The sequence below is a fragment of the Ixodes scapularis genome, unplaced genomic scaffold (assembly GCF_016920785.2).
Source record: "Ixodes scapularis isolate PalLabHiFi unplaced genomic scaffold, ASM1692078v2 ptg000323l_1__unscaffolded, whole genome shotgun sequence".
NCBI lineage: Eukaryota > Metazoa > Arthropoda > Arachnida > Ixodida > Ixodidae > Ixodes > Ixodes scapularis.
In genome coordinates this window covers 1,564,365-1,587,740 of record NW_024609965.1, presented here as the reverse complement: position 1 = coordinate 1,587,740, position 23,376 = coordinate 1,564,365, and the positions used below count along the sequence as shown (strand labels likewise).

The 23,376-nt window shown below is 46.0% G+C and overlaps 3 pseudogenes; 2 read left to right on the top strand and 1 right to left on the bottom strand.

Moving 5' to 3' along the window:
* Positions 1-239: 239 nt before the first annotated feature.
* On the top strand, positions 240-878 carry LOC121834060 (annotated as a pseudogene).
* An 8,480-nt stretch (positions 879-9,358) lies between these two features.
* LOC120841750 lies at positions 9,359-9,907 on the top strand (annotated as a pseudogene).
* A 4,742-nt stretch (positions 9,908-14,649) lies between these two features.
* On the bottom strand, positions 14,650-16,878 carry LOC121046974 (annotated as a pseudogene).
* Between the last annotated feature and the right edge of the window lie 6,498 nt (positions 16,879-23,376).

The window sequence follows — 23,376 nt, the reverse complement described above, 5'->3', positions numbered from 1 at the left end:
GCTCCCTGTGGACCCCATGCACTGCGTCTATCTGGGCGCAGTGACAAAGCTGCTGCGCTATTGGGCACGAAAGGGTCCCAGGTGTGTCCGCCTGTCCTCTGCGCCAAGATTGCGGAACACTCGCAAAACCTCAATGCCATGAGGTCTCCCCTGCCAGGGGAGTTCCCCAGGCAACCTCGTGCCATGCGGGAGCGCGAGCATTGGAAAGCCACCGAATGCCGGTACTTTCTCCTCGCGTCATGCGTGAGCGCCTGACGCGAGGATGCAGGGACTCCCTCCCGTACGCAGCACCTGTTGTGCTGCAGTCTGTGCTGCCTGTGCACACTTACGTGCACCCCATGTGCTCGCATGTCGCCATTCGGATCGTCACTTGTGTCGGCAGCTCTGCACAAATGATTACATATGCCGAGTCACTCTTGGAGTATTTTGTCTAGGCAAAACGGCGTTTGTATGGCGAGGAAGTTGTAGTGTACAATGTTCATGCACTTACACACCTTGCCAACGACGTCCGAAGGCTAGGAGCACTGGAGTCTTTCAGTCTGCATCCCCTTGGGGAACCGCCTCGGCATGCTACATCGCATGCCGAGGTCGGGTCGCAGACCTCTTGCACAGCTCTGGAAGCTGCTCTGCGAGAAAGCCAATGCGGCAAAATATGCACGTAAACCCGTAAAGCTGGAGCTGCATGGCAGCCAGGAGAACGGCTGTGCACAGTACTCGAAAGCACACTGCAAACTTGGAATCTTTGGGGCGTCCCGTCCTGGGGCATAACCGGGGAGGTGTACAAAGTTTGCAACATTCTTTCTTTTGGAGGTGACGTCTACCCCATTGTGAGGGAGTTTTGTGAGTCTGCGAGAAAGCCGTGCAATGGGCCGCACTAAGGCTACGTTGATGGAAACAACGTAATGGGATGTTCCTCGACATGCTTTACAACCTCAGTATTGCAGGGTTCACGCACAAATCAGACAGACAAATCAATAAGTAAAATAGATGGGTTATGGACAGATAGACAAATCAATAAATAAAATAGAAGGGATCACATCAACAAGTAAAATAGGAGGGTTATAAATGGTAGGCACGAAACTACCTAAAGTGCATCTGAAAACTTATCAAAATCAAGTGGACGTGTTGCATCATCGATACTGTTTTAGTTTGTAATAGTTATAGGAAAGAAAGAATTAACAACAATTAAGGTGACATTGATATGGTACAATGTTTAAGGGATCAGAAGCATGAGTGCGTGATTGAGTAGTAAAATCAATACAACTGTTACGATCAGGTACACCGTTATTATTAACTATTTTATGTAGGAGCGTAAGAAGTTCAACTTTGCGCCTAGAAGCCAGGTACTCTGGTCACTAAAACTAAGACCAACGAAAAAGTCTACGCCTCCCCACAAGAACCAGAGGAGCCACAGAAATCCATCAGTGTGGCACGGGCGAGTACATTCATATCAGGTGCAAAGATGGGATACCAGAGATGCCTGCGCTCTATAAATTTGCCGACGGCAAAGATTCTTCTGGTATGCGCCTCACTATCAACATCGACGGACTGTCTCTGTTCGCTGGCTCATCCATGCACGTTTGGCCAATTCTGTGCAAGTCATTGGACACAAAGGGCACAGCGCCGTTCCCCATCAGCATTTACTGCGGCCTCAACAAGCCTCATGACATCAATGTCTCCCTTCAGAAAAGCAATTCCTGAACTCAAGGGACTGCTCCAAGTAGGCGTACAGAGCTGTGGGGGCAACCGTTTCTGTTCTACATTCAGTGATGTGCGACATGTCGAAAAGAAGCCCCACCAAGAATGTGAAGGCCCACAACGGCTATTTCGGGCACGATAAGTGCACCCTGAGAGGCTGCTGGAGAGGGAGGATGACGTACCTGAAAGTTGACGCTCCACTCCGGACTGACGAACATCCCGACGGAGCGTCACCCTTCATGGAACTGGAGGGCCTGGGGATGGTGTCCCAGCTCCCTGTGGACCCCATGCACTGCGTCTATCTGGGCGCAGTGACAAAGCTGCTGCGCTATTGGGCACGAAAGGGTCCCAGGTGTGTCCGCCTGTCCTCTGTGCCAAGATTGCGGAACACTCGCAAAACCTCAATGCCATGAGGTCTCCCCTGCCAAGGGAGTTCCCCAGGCAACCTCGTGCCATGCGGGAGCGCGAGCATTGGAAAGCCACCGAATGCCGGTACTTTCTCCTCGCGTCATGCGTGAGCGCCTGACGCGAGGATGCAGGGACTCCCTCCCGTACGCAGCACCTGTTGTGCTGCAGTCTGTGCTGCCTGTGCACACTTACGTGCACCCCATGTGCTCGCATGTCGCCATTCGGATCGTCACTTGTGTCGGCAGCTCTGCACAAATGATTACATATGCCGAGTCACTCTTGGAGTATTTTGTCTAGGCAAAACGGCGTTTGTATGGCGAGGAAGTTGTAGTGTACAATGTTCATGCACTTACACACCTTGCCAACGACGTCCGAAGGCTAGGAGCACTGGAGTCCTTCAGTCTGCATTCCCTTGGGGAACCGCCTCGGCATGCTACATCGCATGCCGAGGTCGGGTCGCAGACCTCTTGCACAGCTCTGGAAGCTGCTCTGCGAGAAAGCCAATGCGGCAAAATATGCACGTAAACCCGTAAAGGTGGAGCTGCATGGCAGCCAGGACTGCCGACAATTGTTTTCCCGGGTTTTGCACGCTGCCGGCAGAATATCCACTTCCTAACAACATCATACATCGCAATGTTCAGGCACACGAGGGGGAAGTCCTCGTTCGTAGTAATGCAGCCCAGCCGGTCGAATGTAGGTCGAAAAGTTGGTTGCCAATTTCCCTGCAGCAAAGACACTCGCCAGACTCTAGTCGGGCAGCACCACGGATTGGCCACATTTGCACCTATTAAAGAAATCATACACATGCATATTCAAACATACTATTGAAGTTGCAACAAACGAATTCGGCTAGGCTCACGCTTAAAAACCCTGTCAGGCTTGGGCTGTTTTTACGTGGCCGGGTTTAGAAAACTTGGTCTATTAGTGTTCTAAAGAAATATTGGTCACAAATATCACACGCTGTTTTAGTAGAGTTATAAAAAAAAAGTTATTTTTTTATCACACATTATAGATGGGCTGGATTCGAATACAATACCTGATCTTGTCCCATGCAAGTTGGTCACTCCTTAAAGTGTGGCCACCGTCCAAGAACAATTTCTTTGTCGTATCGGGCACTGTGGCGTCTAGAAGTTGGTATGAGATGTTCCTGCAGAAATAATACTGTACATTTTCTTTGTGTTTTTGCAACTCCCATACCTTTCAACAGAGCACATAAAGTTGCTTTGTGTGACTATAATGTCAGCCACTAAGGAACCTTTAGAATAAAACTAAATTGATGTGAATGTAAAATATATTTCAAATCATTGCTGCTGAACAGATATATCTGCCCATAGGAGCTCTGAACACTGCATATGAGGGAATCCATATTTAGAGTGTGGGGCAGACATACATGCTCCAAATTGTGGCCAGCACTGCCATTTTGGCATGGCCTCTCACTTACACTTGTTATAATCATGAGGAACTAATCATAATTCATTCATTCTTAGTTCAGTGCTGACATGATGGACCAGAATAACACCACCTAGAATGCGAGCTGTAGTGACGAATTTGGTACATCACCTACCGAAGGCCAGCTCGGGGCAAGTATAGAAGGCAAATGCATTGTCAGCGCTCCAATGGAAAGCCCATTCAATCAGTCAGAACATCAGTCCTAGACAGACGCTGGCTGACACAGTAGTCTGCGACAGATGCAACCACTTGCCATCCAATGTCGTAGACAGTGCCGCTAGCACCATACAATATATAGAGAGTTTGTCTTCGAGAATAAACAAGAGAAACATCGAGCAGGAATGTGTGCATTCGCTTCCCACAAGAACGTGCTAAGGTATTACACACTTGTCAACACTACAGCCATCTAGGTGGTGTCAGCAAAAAGGGGTGATATGGCATTTCCTTGCTCCTCCCACAGAATAAGTCGTCCCACATTTCCTGCCTCAGTTTCACCATCAGCATGGTATCATCTCAAAGCGGACAACAGTGCCAGAACAGCCCCTGTGCTATATGTGCGAAACCAGCTACTCTTACCCTTCTACCCTCACCGACTCAGTGAAGGTAGGAAGAGAATGTCTGCAACAGCTCTCTTCTGGCCCTAAGACTAAGGTTGCACTACTTCCCTTTATGGGCTTGAATCACAGGACCGTTCTCACTCGCATGACAAATTAGGCACCTCTTTGTAGGCTTGAACTGCAGCACCGCCTCACCCACACGAACGCCAGATCTCCCCTTTCATCTCACCAAAGCACTGTCATCTGACCCCCTCTGGCAGTGGGAGTTCCGATACCTTAACATTTCATATAGAATACTAAATAAATAATCACTTGGAATATCACAAGGTTTATGACTATTTCCACCACAAAATCGTTGTTTCCAGGTTCTCAGTTCGCATCACTGCTGTCCCACCCCACGTATCACATAATGCTGAACGCATCTCAGAATGGTGCTAAGTAAAACTTCCATTATCACATGGCTGGCTTACCATTGTAAGCTAGTTGTGTGATGCTTGTCAAGCTGGTCATGTCTGTACACATCAGTGTTGGGTAAAGTACAAATGAAAAGGACTTGATGTAAAACACAAAGTAAATTAGAGGTGATGTACTTCAAGGAAAGCAATAAGTACACCAGGTGCAATGTACTTAAAGTAAATTACTATAAACATGTCCTTTTAAAGTACAAGTACATTTTAACACTATCTTTCATGATGCGCTTTCATTCCCCAATAGTGATTTTTTAACTGGCGTGCATTACACCAAGGGTAATGGGGGCACATCACTCATTTTCCAAAATGGTGGCGAATATTGGATAGAGTCAAGCGCCCACAGAGTAGTTATTTTCAGAAATGACAATAAATTCAGAAGTCCCGCAGACTTCTGAATTTGGCACCGCCTGAAAATGCAGCACCATACCAGGCACATCTATCTCTTGCTGAAAAAGGCACGAAAAGAAATTTTAAGACGAATTAAATGAGTAGCAAAGAGAATCTGGTGGATGTTGACAACGCCTTGTTTGTAATGCCCGTCTAGGAACCGTGACAGGTAGTGACGACAACTGTCACCTTCGGCCACCACGAGAGAAGGGCAAGGAGGAACTCCCCTCTCCCTGAGACTCTTCTTTGTGTGTCCCAGAAGTTGCTATAGAACTATAACCAGTCACTCAAAATTTGTACAAAAAGCAGCTTTGGGGTTAGTTGCAGTGGCCCGATTACTAGTGTACTTCAGCCGCTTCGGTGGCTGGAACGACTAGGACACCCTCTCGACGTCAGCCTCGCCACAGCTTAGCTCCTTCAGACACAGACTATGTCACGATTGTGCCGGATGTGACGTGCGCTCCGCTGGCTGCTCTCCCAGCGCTTGCCGGAGTGGGCCGTTTGTGACGATAAATACCGCCATCAGGCTCAAAACAAACGTGCGATTGTCATTTATGGATCACGTAGATCATATTCACCCTATTTCTGCACACGACGGGGATATTTCAAATTTCGCTGAAATATCCCTTTGAGTGTACTCCTGTAATTTTTATTTGGATGTTTATATGTGCTTTCTCCTTCCTTGAAGAATGTTGCTTAGCAGCTAAGAAATACACATAAACAGGCAAAGAATACCTCATTAGTGTTTCAGCATAGTCAGATATATTCCGCTTTCACTGTGATGGACACTACGACCTGCACGAGCCAATCCATAGTTCATAGCTTGTATCGCGACTTCATACCCCATGCGTCGCTCCGTCCAACCAGAGGGACACGCGACACCTTCAGAGCTTGGTTCCGGTGGCTCGTAGCATATCCTTTGTATTCCAAATTTTAAGGTGAAACATAGAACTGTATGCCTCCTCGCATACCTAGACATAAATATATGTTTGTTTAATTATCACTGAGCTGTCTCCATGTCGTCACTGCCATTTTGTTTAGTAAACACTGAGGTGCTGATGTTACCATTGCGAATACTTAATTGGCCTCTCACAGTCACCAGCAAGAAGGCCTGGCTCACATTTTGTTATGCCAAATTGTTTCCAATGAACGGGTAATCGCCACATGAAATTACGGTTCCGTTTGAGGTTTGATATCAAATTCCTAATGTAACTTACATTTTTGTTCCGGTTCAGTTCAAAATAAAAGTATTGCTCCGGTTTTCGGTTCTTCACCCTGGTTATTAGCTACATGTTAATGGGCATCGTGCATAATCACAACAGCCGCTTTGTCACGTCTCACGGCACCAAGAACGACATTTTGTCTGTCTACAATTATTCAGTTGTGGTTGCTTTACTGACAGGGTGACCAGGCAGGTTTTGGCAGGGACAGTCCCGTTTTAGAGGTTCATTTCTACTGTCATTCTATCTGAACACAGACAAATGTCTTGTTTTTGTGGACAACTTGCTCGTGAAGTCAGTACATCGAGTCATGACAGTATTTGAATAAGCACATATAGAATAAAAATGTTATCTCCAATAGAGTATGATTTTTAGCGTCTTCTGTGGCTCCACTTAGTAAGAAGTTTTGTTTGCACAGATGTGTATACGGGGCAGCTTTTGATAGTACTACATTTGGCTTGCGTAGGTTTTGCAGAACGTGTTAAGAAAAGTGTGTGTGTACTCAACTATTCAGCTAAAGCCCCAGAAAAGTGTGTTTTCGCTTTATAGTAATAGGTTTTTTCTTTCTGTCTTGCTTTGCCCTCCCTTCACTCTCCCCTCCCCTTGTTGTCCCGCTTTCGACTTTGAGGAGTATGGTCACCATACACATAGGTCTCACTGACATCTCAGTCGGGGCTTATGGGATATCTCAGCGCCATTACCAGGTACTGACATAGTTTCGGGATCGGCGCCAGCAGCGTTGGCCGCGTCGCTACAGCGTTTGCGATGCCAACAGTGCACGTTTCTTCTGCTGTGCAATCACGGTTGCAGTGGTGCAGTCATGCTTATGTGTGCTATATTCAGCTCCCGAAGCAGACGCAAGTCCTCTGCACAGCACAGTAACACAGAGCGAAATGTAGGGCAGCACCATTCACTAAAGGTGATAATGCGATAGTGTGAGCATACAAAGCTGCTGTCCGAGAAACGCCAAAGCCTCTGGCTGAAACTTGTAGTATTTGAGCGTGTTAGTGATTTTTAAACATTTAGAAAGTGGGCACATAAGGGACTATACAGACAGGCTCACATACATTGGAAGTACCCATGTCTGCGGTCGTCACTTCGTTACCGGTAAAAAGTATGTTGCTCAACTGTATGTGGATTGCTAGATGCTTCTGTTCGCACCCTGTGCGAAGTGCTATAGTGGCCAAGGCAGCGTTTGATGTCTGGTAGCATCACGCTGCAGGTCGTGCGTTTACCTTTCTCGCTGCGTTTCTGTAATTGTGCAGCATTTGTAGCACACCAGTGTTGATGATTTTGAGGTGGCGGTGCCGAGTTTACACAGCTAAGCTGCTGCAAATTCTAATGCAGTAAGTACAAGCACATTTCTTAGTCCCCGGGCGAAAATATCTAACTGGGACCAGTTGTAATCTCAAGTGGTTTCAACTGGGACTACCGTAAAATTCCGAGCAAGCCAGCCCGACCCCCCCCCCCTTTCTAAATTCACATTTCTGCACCGTTCCGTGAAAGCAACCCCCCCCCCCCCCCCCCTCGCTGCTCTGCACCCTTATCACGGATCACTCCCAGGCAACACTAATCTGCCAAATGCAGCCCAAGGATCCAGTTCTACTTTGCAGCCCGATCGATACACAACATTGTCGCTTCTTTTGACGGTGTCAGGTGGGCTAATGCATTCCTACACAGTGGCAAAGAAAATCTAGAACGTCCAATGGCATCGTGAAAACGGAAAAAAAGTACACCAGACGTCTCGACGCTTCCGAGCTCGACCGGATACGGGAATGGGACAAGAATTTTGACATTTCGCTACAGCAAAACAACAGGAAAGCCGAACTTCGACGAAAGCTAAGTAATGGCACGCCGGTGTTCAGTAAATCGCTGACGACCCACTCTTTAAAGGAGCTGTGCAACAATTTCAGGGCTTTGCCTAAATAATTGTGCAAGTTGATGCCTGACACTTCTGAAGTGAACTACAAAAAACAGATTTTGTCTGGATACCCTAGTTTTTATTTTAAAAATATGAAAAAGATCCAGGTTTTTTGCCACCTCATAACTTGTACGTCGTCTTCTGGGTCACATGCACAGTGACGTTGATGGGGTAGGTGCGGGGTTCCGGTGAAAATCTCTCTTTAGAGCCATCAGTGAGCAGCGAGAACTCATCCGCTCGCAACCGCGTGACCACGTGCTGGCGGGCGCGGTGCGAACATGGTGAAAGGAGGAAAGTCTCATCCAGGTCCGGCCATACCCGTACGGCCCTGTCCCCCTCCTCCTCCGGCGGCTGTTGGCGGAAGCAGATAGAGCTGACGGTTTTGAGGGCGGGAGAGTTTGTTTCGAATTTTACGGTAGCTGGTGTCAATTGGGAAGAACCAGCTAAAGGGTCAACTGGTTTAAACCATTTCCAATTGGGACTAAACTGGTTTGACCATGCGCAGTTGGGGAACGAGTGGGAGTAAACTGGGACCAGTTAGGGATTTAATTAACTGGTTGAAGCAATGCGCAGTCGGAGCTCAAATGGTTTTCCATTCCCAGGTCACATGGGGCACCAATTTTGACAAGTTGGGGGTGTATTGACCTTTGCTAATGAAGGAAACTAAAAAGACTTGCATTTTTAGATTTATACAAATAGGGAAATTTTTAATTACTAGGTACCTTTATGTATAAAAAAAGCAATAAAATTTTAATTAACTACATTTTTTTTAATCGGAAAATATAATTAGGTTACTAGGTACCTTCATGCATTTATATAAAAAAAAAAGTAATTAAATTGTAAGTAACTCAATTTTTTTAATCGGAAAATATAATTAGTGGCATAAAACGCGTTTACCTAAATGAACATTTAGTGCATATATAAAAATGTATTAAAACATTTATTTAAATACCTAGAGTATTTTTTTTTTCCTTTTTCATAAATAAATTGATCTTTTGGTCAATCACAGCTCGCCGGCCGCTGTGGCCTGCCGGTGCGGATTAGTGGTACGCGCTGTTGACACATAGCGCTGCATATGCGAGGTACGTCGAACCAACGTCGGACGGACGCGGTAGAGAAAGGACGCCATTGCCGAAGTTGGCGTACTGATAGACACGAAAATGTCAAAACCATATCTGCGCTCCTTTGGACCCAACTGCACACACGCCATGGTGGCAGCGATGAACTTCGAGGATAGAATGATGCAGTTCAGCGATCGGAGGGCACCCAGGAAAAACCAGACAGAAGAGAAAACCGCCGCCTGGAGCACAATGGCGAAAATGGCGGGAAGTCTACCTCGAAAATGCTCGACTACGACACAAGCAATTGGAAATGTTGGATGGCAACGTGGGAGCGCTACAGCATCTTATCGGGACCTCACCTGCGCAACGCGGGAACACGGGTGAGCGCCTTTCTTTACGCCGTTGGAAGAGAAGCTGAGGTCGTCCTTACTTAATGCCAGCAGACGCCAGCGGCCGATCTTCCTTCACCTCGCACGAACACTACCTCTGAAAAGGCAATTCTACCGGAAGCGTGTACGTCACCGAACCTAGTATTTAGTTTAGTCCTCCGAGTTTTTGACAATAAAGACTCGTCAACCCTCCATTATGTGCCTGCCGCGTATCGTTGTTTGCCGGAGTTGGCACTCTCATAAAGACTTGTTTTATTGCCTGTCAACTCGCCTCGCTCAGCACGACGATACGCTTCGATGGGGGCCGCATCGCTGTCAGGCTCTTCACCCACCCACTCGTGAAATAGTTAGGGGCATCCAGTGCCACTATGTTCACGTGCGTCGCGCCTGGCTGCACGTCCGCATGGCGTCCGCGCCGACGCGTAGCGCGTACGGATCGACGCCGTCGCACATCCTCACTTTAGACTCATACCGAGCCCTTCTGGGGCCCACAAGCTCACCGAAATAGAAAGGCAGAACTCATGGCGAGTGGCTTTCGCCATCGCGCTGTGCGGGCGGTACAGTATCCGTAGCGATAATTCCGTGCGGCGCACGTGCGGCGGCGGCGGCAGCGTCCACCTCTCAGTACCTCATGGCGGCCGGGAGTAGAGGAAGTTGAGGAAGTGACGCCACGAGGACGGGCCACATCCATCGTCGGCGGATAAGCCAGTGAAGGTAAAGGTTCCGCAGCCCTCTGCCTCGTTAGGAATAGGAGACAATCAAGCCGTCAGTCAGCTCCAGTGCAATGATGCTGTTTCGAAAGTCGCTTACCATGCCCAAGCGAATTGCGTCATCGGCCCGTAGGCCCTAAATGATAATCGACATAGCTTGCATAAGAACCAAGCCCATACCTTCCAGCGCTGCCGCCACTCCATTCCCGTTTCATTCTGAGGCCGCGAAAATGCGGATTGATTCCGGAATCATTAGAGAGCGGCGACTCCGCAGCACTATAAAGAGGTATGTAATACTTACCACATATGCGGCAAGGAAGCACGTGCTGTCATTGTACCGGGCCCCACGGTGCGACTTATTCAAAGGAAGAGCGACACCTGAAACGCCGTTTGACTCCGAAGAGAAACAAAACTGCCGCTGCTGCCGCTACGCAACAGCTTTAACCATTTTACCAACTTTAACCACGCTGGCTGGCGTGAGAGGTAGCACGTGGCGCATTAAGTCTCGCTCGGCCTGGCCCCGTCTGGCCACACTCGCGCTGCTCGCGCACTCACGTGGGGGGGGGGCATGACGTCATCCACGTAACTTTCCCAAACCTCCGACGCAATGCATGACTCTCTGGCGTAAGCAGGGGTGGAACGAATTTGCCATTTTGCACCAGATGACGCGAAACTACGCCACATTCAATTACTTGTTTTATTAGAGGCCAAAACGTACGCCCCTAAAATTGTATTTATTTTGGTTTCGGTTTCTGCTGGCTCGCAATCCGTTTCTTAGCTTGGTTTTGGCTTGGCTACAGTCGTTGCTACTGTTGTTCGTCTGTAGCTTTTATTTTGTCCTATGAAGAGTTTTTTTTTTCTTTCTTTTTTTCACTTTGTTCGCATCCCGGGCATCCCGGGTAGGAAACGCGCGAAGGAACTCGGGGATCGGGTCCACTGATCTCTCGGGTCCCACGACGACCATCTGCGATCGGATTCTTTAATCGATTCGGCCGCGAGTCATCGCCTGTCAGCGATGACCCGGGTTTTGGTCGTCAGCGAGTCGACAAGAAATGATCAAAAGTAAGTCGTTTTTTTAGTACTTTATTGTTAAAGTTGGAATTACATTACCGCGAGATAAATGACGATTTGATGAAGCAAATGCGGCTCCGGCAGAGTATCGGAGCAGTCATGGGCACGTTACCAGCAAGAAGTAACAGTGTTACAGATACCTAGGGGGAAAAAGTAACTCTCTTACAGTTGCGGTTCCCGTCTTCCAAAAGTAACGTCTTACGGTTACTGCAAAAACAGTAACGCCGTTACTTTCTCGTTACAGTACAAAAATGGACTCCTGAAATCACAAACCAAAACAATATTTTGGTCAACTGAGATTAGAAAAATTTAAACCCAAAGGGTGTTTCTTTCATTCATTCATTCAATCATTCATTTATTAATACTGTCAGCCCATTATGCTATTACAGCTGTGGGTATACAAAAATAAAAGATGAAAGTAACCACTATACAAAGAGTAATTAAACAAGACAATGGATTGCACAAGACCGCTTCATACACTTAAACGCGCACAAGAAAAAGTTACAAAACTGAAAGCAGCACAGGTATTAACATTTCCCAAGAAAGCTGAAACTTGGTCAGTATTTGTACGAATACGGCTTTTTACGACTGTCACATTCGACAATATTATGTATACTTTCTAAAAAGGCATTAAGGGATGTTGACGAGACAGCAGAATCGGGCAGCATATTCCACTCTTTGATGGTTCTAGGGAAAACACTGAATTTAAAACAATCATTTCGTACAGATGGATTCGTTAGTGCTGATTTCGAAGTAATCCGATTTGTTGATCTTTATAAAGTTATGTATAATTTGGAAAAGGAATTTCAATCTTTCGTACTTGGTCCTCGATTTCAAAGTTGGGAGATTTGCGAGTTCACATAGTTTTGTAGGAGAAAATGCTTGGCCGAATTTGTTAAAGATGAACCTGGAAGCAAGTCGCTGAACTTTTTTTCAATTTATGGCAGTTTGTTACAGTATGTGGATCCCACACAATTTTCGCGTACTCAATAATCGGTCTTACCAGAGCTGTATAAGTGAGGCTTCTTATTTCCGGAGTTGCACTAGTAAGGTTTCGCCTGAGGCACCATAGTGCTTTGTTGGCCTTAAGAAAGACTTTATCAATGTGGGTATTCCAACGTAGGTCTGGTGTAAATACTAAACCTAGGTACTTATGCTCTTTTACTCTTTTAAGTCCGACGCCGTCAATGTGATAGTTGTATGCTAAAATATTTTTTTTTCTAGATAGTGACATGAAGACTGATTTTCCAAGATTTAACACCATCTGCCAATTATCACACCATTGTTGAATTTTTTGTAGATTACGATTTAGTTCGTCCTGGTCATCTGGAGTTTCTATTCTATGGTATATCACACAGTCATCTGCAAATAGTCTGAATGGAACGGTTATGTCTTTATGCAGATCATTTATGAATATTAAAAACAAAAGGGGACCCAAAACACTCCCCTGGGGAACCCCTGAAGATACAGGTGAAAGGCTAGACTTATCCCTTAACTTCTACAGACTGTTCTCTAGAAGAAAGATACGATGAAAACCACTGTGTGACAACAGAATTTTTAAAAATGACGTAAATTTTCAGTAATAGCTTAGAGTGCGACACTTTATCAAACGCTTTCGCGAAGTCCAAAAACACTACGTCAGTTTGACCGCGACAATTATTCGTATAAGAAAGGTCATGTACAGTTTCGATAAGTTGGGTTGTGGTGGAAAGTCCCTTCCAAAAGCCATGCTGGGATCGGAACAATAATTTATAATCTTCGAGATAATCCATTAAATGTTTAGATACGATATGTTCAAGCAGCTTCGAACATGTACTAACAAGCGAAATGGGCCGATAGGTGCTTACGTCAGACACACTGCCACCCTTGTGGATAGGAACCACTTTCGCGCATTTGCAAGCACTAGGAAAAGAACAATTATTGATGGATGACTTGATAATCATGGATAGATATTTGGAGACCCAAACTGCGTACCTTTTCAAAAACTCATTTGGAATTCCGTGGGGCCCGGGGCTCTTTTTTGTATTGATATTAAGTAAAAGGTTCAAAACTCCTTCCTCGTTTATTTCTATATCTTTAATAGGAGGGCTATCTGAAAAGTCAACAAATCTAGGCAAGTTTCCATCGTCATCAATAAACACAGACGAAAAGAAAGTGTTAAATTGTTCCGTGCACTCTTCATCATTGGTTTCATCGCTAGTGCTACGCGATTTGACCGAGGGATTAACGCACCGCCAAACTTGTGTGGTGCCTCCCTGAGAAATTTTTTAAGTGTTACATTGTGAAATTTCTCTTTAGATTTCCTTACTTGCCGTTTTAATTCCTGACTCATGCGGTGAATGCATGGTTTATCCTTGATATTCGAATAATGTGAACGCGCTCTCTTCCGTTTGAGTTTTCTTTTTGCATGTATTATTTCCCTATTAATCCAGGGGTTTTGGTTCCTAATTTTTTATTATACTTTGGAATAAACCGCTCGAGGCATTGCTTAGTCATGTTCGTAAAGAAGTTCCATAGCGTGTCAGTACTGGCATTGTATTGTAAAAGAAACGTGAGGTCATCCAATGACTCTTCAAGATAATCGAGCATGCTGACATCATCGGCAGCCCCGAAATTTAGAAACGTCTTTTGTGAGTATTTATGCGTGATATTTGGGGTCATTTCAAAAGACGCAAGTACCATTTTATGATCCGAAGGGCCCTCAATAGTTTCACAGCCGGAAAGAAACGATTTCAAGCGTGCCGATATAAAAACTAGGTCCAAAATTGATGATCTTGTTGAAGTCACTCTTGTGTGATCAGTTACAACCTGGGTTAGATTGTAGCAAAACGCAGGCTCTATTAATTGGTCACAGCTAGCTACTTCCGTCGATCCAGGAGAAAGTGATAACCAATCTACCCCGGGTAAGTTAATATCCCCCAAAAGTAATATGTTGTCCTCGTGACGTAGATTCAAATCCATATAAGTTTGAAGCTTTATCATCACATCAGCCGGCGAATTCGGAGGCCTATACATTCCACCAATAAAGACAGTGCTATTATTGAGCTTAGTTTTAATCCACAATGCTTCAACGTCACATACCTCATCAAGAGCAGAAAACTGAATGTTATTTTGAATCATGATAGCAACTCCACCGCCTCTTCCTTCTCTATCCTTTCTTACTATTGTGTAGTTCGGGGGAGTTACTTCAGAGTCGAGGACATCTTTATGCAACCACGTTTCTGTAATTACGACGATATCAGGGTCATGTTCCAGGATTATGCTTTCAATTACATCGACTTTATTCAAAATACTTCTGGCATTCCTGTTCATGATCTTGAAGCACACAGGTTCTTTGAATTTTCGTCACTTATTTTCATCTCCCGGGGTGGTTTCTATGCGAGTCTCGAGGGGACGAAAAGGCAAACAGCGCGCAGAAAACGGGGACTAGAGGAAGTGCAGACAGGACAAGCGCTGACTCTCAACTGAAATTTAATCACAAGGAAACAAAACAAAGAAAACAGCAACTCCGCCCACGTCACATGACAAATTCACCACGTGTCCAAAAAAAACATCTCTTTGCTACTCAGGCCCAGTGACGTTTGGCTTACGCAGTTCGCGCCGGCTTTGATGATTGCATGCGCCTCTAAAATTTCTCTATTCACTCTTTCCCTACCATTGCCAATGATACTAGTCTTACTGAAGATAGGTTTGCACCCACAACTATGACAATGCAATGGCAAATGCCCCCCTACAGCTCCAACCACAGATCGCAACGACAAGTCATGTTTAAGTGCCATGAGGGGACCCTCATGGCACTTAAACCTCTCATTAATGGCTTCATTCCAGGCATAAAGGGCATCGTCCACTCTTAGCTTATCGAATACTAATTTCACTTTGGAACCCCTTCCTCTCTCTTCTGCCGTAGAATTCCACAGGTTTTTGCGGATCTCAACAACCCTTTTAGAGAAATCTTCACAGATGCTGATTGGGGTGGGTACCTTTGAGCTTGAAGCAGTTCTTCAAAATAGCCAGTTTATCTCGGAAGTCTGAAACCTTGAGCATAATCGGACGGTCTCTACCTGAAACCTTTTTTCCAAGCCTATGTATACGCTCAATAGAGATTAGATTATTATTTAGAATCAGGGATGGGCAAAATACACGCAAATATGTATCGAAATACAAATACAAAATACTTCGTCAAAAATGTATTTAATTACAAATCTAATTACATTTCCAAAAAAGCATTTAATTACAAGATACAAATACAACCCAATGTATTTGATCTCCTCTAAATGCCTTTACAAATACATTCCTCAAAATTTGCGTCAGCAACTTCAGGGCACCTGCAACTGGTTTCTGGGTATCTCATTTTAATTTTGCATCGCACACTCGGGAGTTAGTGTGCGAGGCTCTAGTAACGTAATAGAAATATAATCACAAAAAATGTAATCAGCTCGATTACATTTTGGTATAAACCAACAAAGAACCGAGACGACCAAGACGCGCAGCACTAGCTAGAGAATTTTTTATTGTTTTTTTTTTATATTTTTATTTTTTATTTTTTTTACCCGCGCATAGAATGTTCCAGGCAAAAATATGGATAGAAATCAGGCTGGAAAGTATCACAAGTTGTCAGAGGCACTTATTTAGCCAGTCTGCCTGTGAACGTCGATTTCGTCACTATTCTTGCCGTAGACTAGCAACGTCATCACAAAGTCACTAAACGCTTGTGCTTGATTGAGAGACACTGCATTCGGTGCAGAATGTAGTTTTCTTCCTGCTCTGGACAGTGACAATAAATTTGAGGAATGTATTTTCGCCCACAGAATTGTATTTAATTACAATTGTATTTGAAATACCCACGTTTTAGTATTTAAATACACACGTCAAATACATTACCCAATTTGTAAATAATTACAAATGCAAAATACTCAAAGTATTTGAAATACGTATTTCAAATACTTGTATTTGAAATACTGCCCATCCCTGTTTAGAATCTTATAAAAAACGTCATCATTCACCCTTTTTAGTAAAAGTTCTTCGGTTTCTTTGCTAACTTCTTTACTACCTCTAACAATAAGATTGTTTCGTCGGGAATGATTTTCTAACTCGTCAATTTGCCTGGCAAGTGTTTCAATTTCGGCGTCGCAACCGCCGACAGAGTGTTCGAGCTTTTCAAGTCTAGCCTCAGTTTCATCAACCCTTTGTAGCTTTTTTTCTATTGTCAGTAGTCTGTTCTGCATTTGGAGCATCGTTGCTTCGGACGATGCCTGTTTTGTTTGTATCTCTGAAATCTTAGACAGGATTTCTTTCTGAGTTTGAATCATTTCATTGAACATTTCTTGCGTAGTCGGTCCGGGGTTTTCCTCAACATCTCCGGATAGCTTTAGTAAAAGCACCGCTGTTGAGAAACACTCACGTAGACAATCAAGGACTACATGTGAACACGGCAACACTAACAAGCAAAAATGATCAATATGAAAACCAAACTTACGAGCACCAACCTGCACAAAAAGTGGCACGCTTGGTGACATTGTCACGGCGGTGTTGCCGTGTCCACTGAGGCCTGAAGACGCTGGTATTCCTTTTATATCCATCGGTGGCGCTGATTCCTCAAGAAGCGATGACGTCACCATGCCCATCGGAGATGCGCTCAAGACGCTGGCCACGTGCATCCCTTGCGATGCGTTGATGACAAGGCGATGAACGGAGTTTCCATCCGCAGATAAAGTCGGTGTTGCGTCCAAGGCTGCGGATAAGCATCCAACGATGATCTGCACAAAAAATGGCACGCTTGGTGACATTGTCTTGGCGGTGTTGCCGTGTCCACTCAGTCATTCGCCTTGTTTAGTCATTCGCCGTTTGAGCATTTTGATGTGCATAATTTATTTGCAATAATTGTTATAACTTAGAATCAACTGTTTCTCAAAATAGTCATTGGCCCATCATTGGCCCACGTTAGTGAACATTTTCGTTTATTTTTCACTCCGAAACGAACAGGGACACAGATGATCACATAATTTCCTTATGGCATATACTCGGAAGAAGGCCTAAACATAGCAGGTCAAAAGACTTCGAAAGCAAATAGGGGAAAATCTGAAAAGAAGGCAAAGTGAGGCCTTCTGGTGCTCCACGAATGTCCGACGACCACAGCGGCGTCTTTGTCCGAAATGCCAAACGTGGAAGACCAGTCCACACACACACGTCATCGCTTCATCTGGAGCACTCCATAGGTTTCACAACAAAGTGTCCTTCCATTGGGGTGTTTCTTGGCCTACCAACAAAAAAAGACAATTGCACTTGAACCTGGCTTCGTGCTTACTCGAGAAGCCCCTAAGGGAATGAATAAGTTAAACAAGCGCCGGCTTTCTGCACAATATGGGGACGAATTCCTCGAAAACGAATAGGGAAGAGGAAATGGCGACCAGCTGGGTACAAAAACGACAGCACGGACATATCCGACAAAGGGGAAGGGAGAGGGGGGGTGCAGACACAGTCCAAACGGAATACTCGGAGACATGTCGCTCGACCACCGACACCCGCAGATGGTCCCCACTAGAGAAGAGTGAGCCAAAGTCGGTGAAACAGACATTGTTTGCCGCCCCTACCACCACGGGTGCTGCTTCCTTCATCTACTGGTTTCGTGCTGAATCATCCGTCCATTCTCGGTCATGGACTAAACCAGGCAATTTTTTGTTTGTTAAATGCATAATCACGTTTCTTTTTTTTTTTTTTTTGTCGTTGAAGAGTTTCGAGATAAATACTTCAAGGTGGCAATTTCAGCATGTCCGCAGCAGTGGGTTCTAATTTATATAGTAAAAAAAAAACTAACTGTAAGGGCATAAACAGTTACAGTTATTCAGTAAAAAAGTAAGTGTTACAGTTACAAGTTACCAGTATTAAAGAGTACTGCGTTACAGGTAAAAGTTACCGAAAAAAAGCAACTATAGTCTGTTGCAAACTAAGAACAAAGGGCGAAGGTAAGACGGGCCGGGGAGCAGGAAACAAACTGAACGCTGGAGAAGAGAGGGGGAAACCTCCCTCTCTCTTTAGCGTTCCGTCTGCTTCCTCCTCCCCGGCCCGACTTACCCTCGCTCTTCGTTCTTAGGTTGCAACGGACTATAGTAACTAGTTACTGCCCAAGACTGTATCGGAGGGGACATCCTTTTCTCCTGTTTTGGTTCCCTCGTGCGACTTATAGCCGCGTCCCACTAGAGCGGCAAACTGCAACAAACGACAGCGACACATGACAACAAGCGACAAATGACACCGAGAGACAGCCTGTTTGTCGGAGCCTGCCGTCCCACCTGGCGGACATGAAGCAAAATACGGAGACAAGGAAACTTGTTTCCTAGTGGGATTGGAGTTGTCAACACGACACTTCACAATACACAGACAGAGTGTGGCGATGCGGTTTTCGTGTTTTGCTCGTTGGGCATAAAATGCGCCGACAAACACGGTGAAAGTAAAGATGATTACTTTATTTCTTGATTAAAGCTTCTGCTTGTCTTCATTTGCTCTTGCGGACTTTCGGCAAACAGTCGTGACAATCGACACCAAACTTCTTTCAAACTATATTTCACGAATAATTTTTTTTTTGGTCGGTCGAGGCGTTCAAGGGGAGCGCCACGGAATTTCACGCCGATTTTGAGGATGTTTATATTTATATATATTCATATAATTGAGGGCAGGCGTTTTTTGGGAGACATACGGCATCCCAATTATCACAGAACATGATGACATTCTCTCGCCTGCTGGAATGGTTTGCCGGAACCTTGTGTCCTACTTCGTTGTGAACGGTCTTTGGTCAGTCCTCAAACATCGGTGTATTCATCCTGATGCAAGGCGTCTTGAAGCACCACTTCGTGCACCAGGTTTTCGCCAGCAAATCCAGTCGTTGCAAATTCCCTTTCGCAACACGAACACTAACAAGCAAGCCACGACCACTACGAACAATCGAGGGATGGGAACTGCGGGAACGATCAGTGGCCGCCAAGGCCTTTTTTGAAGGTTGAGCGGCAGAGCAAGCCATGAGAGGAGGGGTAGAAGGGTGGGAAGAGGGGCAACAAAGGGTACAAGCAGGTGAGTAGGATAAGTTTTTCTCTGAGAGGTGTTCCTGGGTGGGACTGCTTGCCGGCGCTTCAAGTCCAACGACAAACGAGAACCTGTCCGACACCGATTGTTTGTCGGCATATGTTAGGGGTGTTGGTTGTTATAGTGGGACAGCATCAGCGCCACAAAACTTTGTGGTGTCACCACCTCGGGGTGGTCAAGTGCAATAAGTGGCACAAAGTAGAGACCGACATGCTGTGCAGCTGTGCTTACCAACACTGCCGGAAGGCCGCGCATGCCAGAAGCTATGTGGGCAGAAGCGGCCAGGCTCTCCGTGTTTTCACCATTGCATTCTGTCGCGTGCGCGTGTTGTTGACTTTGTACAGGTGGTTATAGCTTCAATTGTGCATCGTATTTCCTGCCAACGTATGTTTTATGTTATGACCGACTATTAAAGTCGCTACCGGAGCCTGAGCGGCAGCGAGACAAATTGTGCGTGGATGGCGTTGCCTTTGACGATCCATACGCCGTAAACTGGACTTCCGACATGAGGTTGCTACCACCGACGTCGACGGCTCACATCGTCGTTTATTTAGATTTTTCGCCCAGTGGGATCAGCAGACTGTGGGTCTCCTGAAGTGTTTTTATTAATTGAATAATTACACACAGCGCCCTCAAGTCAAAATATGCTGGTTTTCCTACCCTCATGACCACAAGGCACGACAAGCGGTAACGCTTTGTCCGTTCTGTCGCCAATCTCCTCCCACTTGGTAGCACGGGCGTAGCGAGCCATTGATGAGCACTTGGCCGTTGCTTTGTGCGCGAACACCGTGGGAAAAAAAATTTGGATGGTCTCGATCAGATGACGGTTTCCTCGCACCTAAGCAACCTTGGGACGGAGATTGAAATGGAAGCCATACTTGCCTTTAAGAAAGTACTTGCCGCACAAACGGTCGTTTGTGTGAGGCGACCGTTCTTTTCAATCCACAGTTATTATCCGCCTTCTGCGCCTTTCAGAGTCCGCCGGGAACTTGTGGAAACTCACTTTGCTACTTTTTCTGTACCTTTGGTGCAAATAATGACTACACAACTTTGCGGCTTGCTGAAATGCTATGACACCCTTGCAAAACATGTGGCCTTCTGTCCACACCACCCGGCTCCGGCTAAGGTCTGGCGCGATGGCAGCGCTGCTGCAGCTCCATGACGTCAAGCCCACGTGTCGGTCTATATGGTATGTTGTCACAGGCTGCAACAATGACAGCCAATCAATAACTATGTCTAGTTAAACTGTATGTTGCATCATTCTACCTGGCAGGCAGCAGCAGAGAAGTACAGCATGTCCGTGAGAAAACCGAGCTCTGTTTCCGTACCGCAAAAGTAAACTATACATTGAGGAGAGCTCAAACTCTGTCAGAACATAGCCCCAGTCGTTTGAGCAAGATACCAAAGTTTCAACACTTACCATTACCGGAATAAAAGTTAGAAGTAAAAAACTGTTTTCATCTGTGAGAGGACGCCGTCCGTGAGAAGTAACAGACGATATGCCGCTGTTTCCGGCCGCATCTCAGAGATGGCACCACTTGCCCTGGAGACATCCTGCGCTCCCTCGCTTGTCTAACCGGAACGACTGGCGGTAAAGTTGAAAACACCTGACAAAAGTATTGCATCCCTGTCCCAAACTTTGTCAGTCCTTAATAAAAAAAAAGGAAACAAAACTAAATAAAGAATCTAAAATTGTAGTCACTTTGTTTTTTTTTATGAAAAGGCATCCCAATAAATACCAAAGAATGCCGACAGACATCTATGTGCACCTTCATTGATTGTTAACGTTCAGTTTTATTACCAACTTATGTTCCTTATGCGACAGTTAACGTGCAAACAACGGAGTCAGTTCGTACGGTGGTACGCTGAACTGGGGGGCTTTTAAAGGGTCAAGTGCAAGGTCTTGGAGTTCGGCTTACGACCGCCTTCTAAGTCAGTGATCTAGACGTGGGCCCGGCGCTTCGCAGAAGAAAGTAGCATCAAAAACAAAGCGCACATCTTCCATGTTCCTCCTAAAAAGGAAAGTGGGAGTTTTCCTTCGTTATCGTCGGTGCCTTCGAGGAAGATCCCCATTCGTCTTTGCGAAGAGCCGCACATTTTTTCGGTGTATCCAAGCACGCCGTGCGCAAAGCTACCCACGAGATGTGCCCGTACAAGCTTGGCCTGATTCATGAGTTGTCGCCCGGTAACTACGAGATGCAGCACTACTTTTGCCGGCATGAGCTCCTCAGGATTGCACAAGATCCATCATATGTGCAGTTTTTGCTGTTTAGTGATGAGGCGACATTTCATCTGGATGGGCAGGTCAATACCCAGAACTGCCGCTATCGGAGTTCGACGAATCTGCACTGGACGCTTGAGAGGGCTTTGCAGTCGCCGAAAGTAACAGTGTGTTGCGGAATCTGGAGAGAAGGCGTCGTTGGCCCCTTTTTCTTCAGTGACAACGTCTCTGGAGGCACCTACCTGAAAATGATGCAGGACGAGTTTCTTCCCGAGTTCGAAGCCTTGCACATGCAGCAGGACGTATGCATTTTTAATGCAAGATGGGGCGCCACCCCACTGGGCGACAAGTGTAAGGCACTGGCTGATAGCATCTTCCCAGGGCGCTGGATGGGCCGGGGACCGCTGAACATGCCGTGGTTGCCCCGATTGCCAGACCTCACAATATGTGACTTTTCTGTTTGGAGGTTTGTGGAGTCCGAGGTGTACAAGGGCCACATCTCCATAGTGGACGCCTTAAACCAGCGCAGCGAGACAGCGTCCGCTCTCATCACGGATGAGATGCGAGCTGTGGCATTCGGAGATTACGGGACCAGGCTTGGCCTCTGCACTTGGCGTCCAGGAGGCCACGTCGAAGCCCTGGTTTCGATTCAGGTAGGGCCCTGCCTAGGTCTGATCTGGCAACCGTCTAGGGAACAGACTTACACCTTCCCATCAAGTGTACAGTTTATTTATTTGAATACCCTTGAACGTAAACATCTTTTACAGAAATCTGTCTGGTTAGGAAAATAATAGACTGACTAAAATTTTACTCTTACCAAAGTTTAATAAAAACAAAATTCCTGACGTTTCGGGACCAGCTCGGTCCCTTTGTCACGAGTGACTGTGGTTTGGACGGAGGAGGGAGACGCTTGTGTAGGCCGGTTGCGATTGCTGCGTCCTGGTTTTCCTACGAAGCGACAAAACCCCGACACATAGACACTTGGGAGAGTGTTCGACGACTTGTTGATGTCATCTTTTGTTGTTTGGATCTACGAGGATTCTAGATGCAGACGTTTACGCCAGTGTCGTTCCGTGCTCAGGATCTCGCTTTTGTCGAAGGACACACTGTGACCCTCATTAGTTGCATGTTCAGCGAGGTCACTGGCTTGGATGTCATTCTTCTTCACGCCGTATTTGTGGTGGCGGAAGCGTTCCGAGAAGTTCTTTCTTTTCCCCACGTAGGCAGCAGGGTAGTCCGCACAACGGATGCGACCTGGAATTGTATGCAAACTGAGATTTGAGGAACGATGCGACGGTACTGTGCCGCAAACTGCCCAGACTGTATCCAAAACTAACCAAAAACCCTTGGCTGATGGGGGCACCATTTGTGAGATGCGGTCGCAAACAGCAGCGTTCTGTTTGCTGCTTCACACAAACAGTGTCCTGTCATAGACAACGGTATTTCACTTCTAACTTTTTATTCCGGTAAGGGTAATTGTTGAAACTTGGGCACTTTGCTCGAACGGCTGGGGCTACGTTCTGATGGAGTTTGAGCTCTCCGCGATGGCGTCTTTTTTTGCGGTGCGAAAAACAAGTTTAGGTTTTCTTGCAGACATCCTGTACAATAAGCTATTGCACCATCCTCCTCGTTAAAAGTCCTAGTTTCAGAGTTGTTTTACCTATTATATGGTGTGTTTGTCTCGATGATATAAACTACAGTGCAGTCTGAATATTTGTGCTAGGTGTAGCCCTGACCA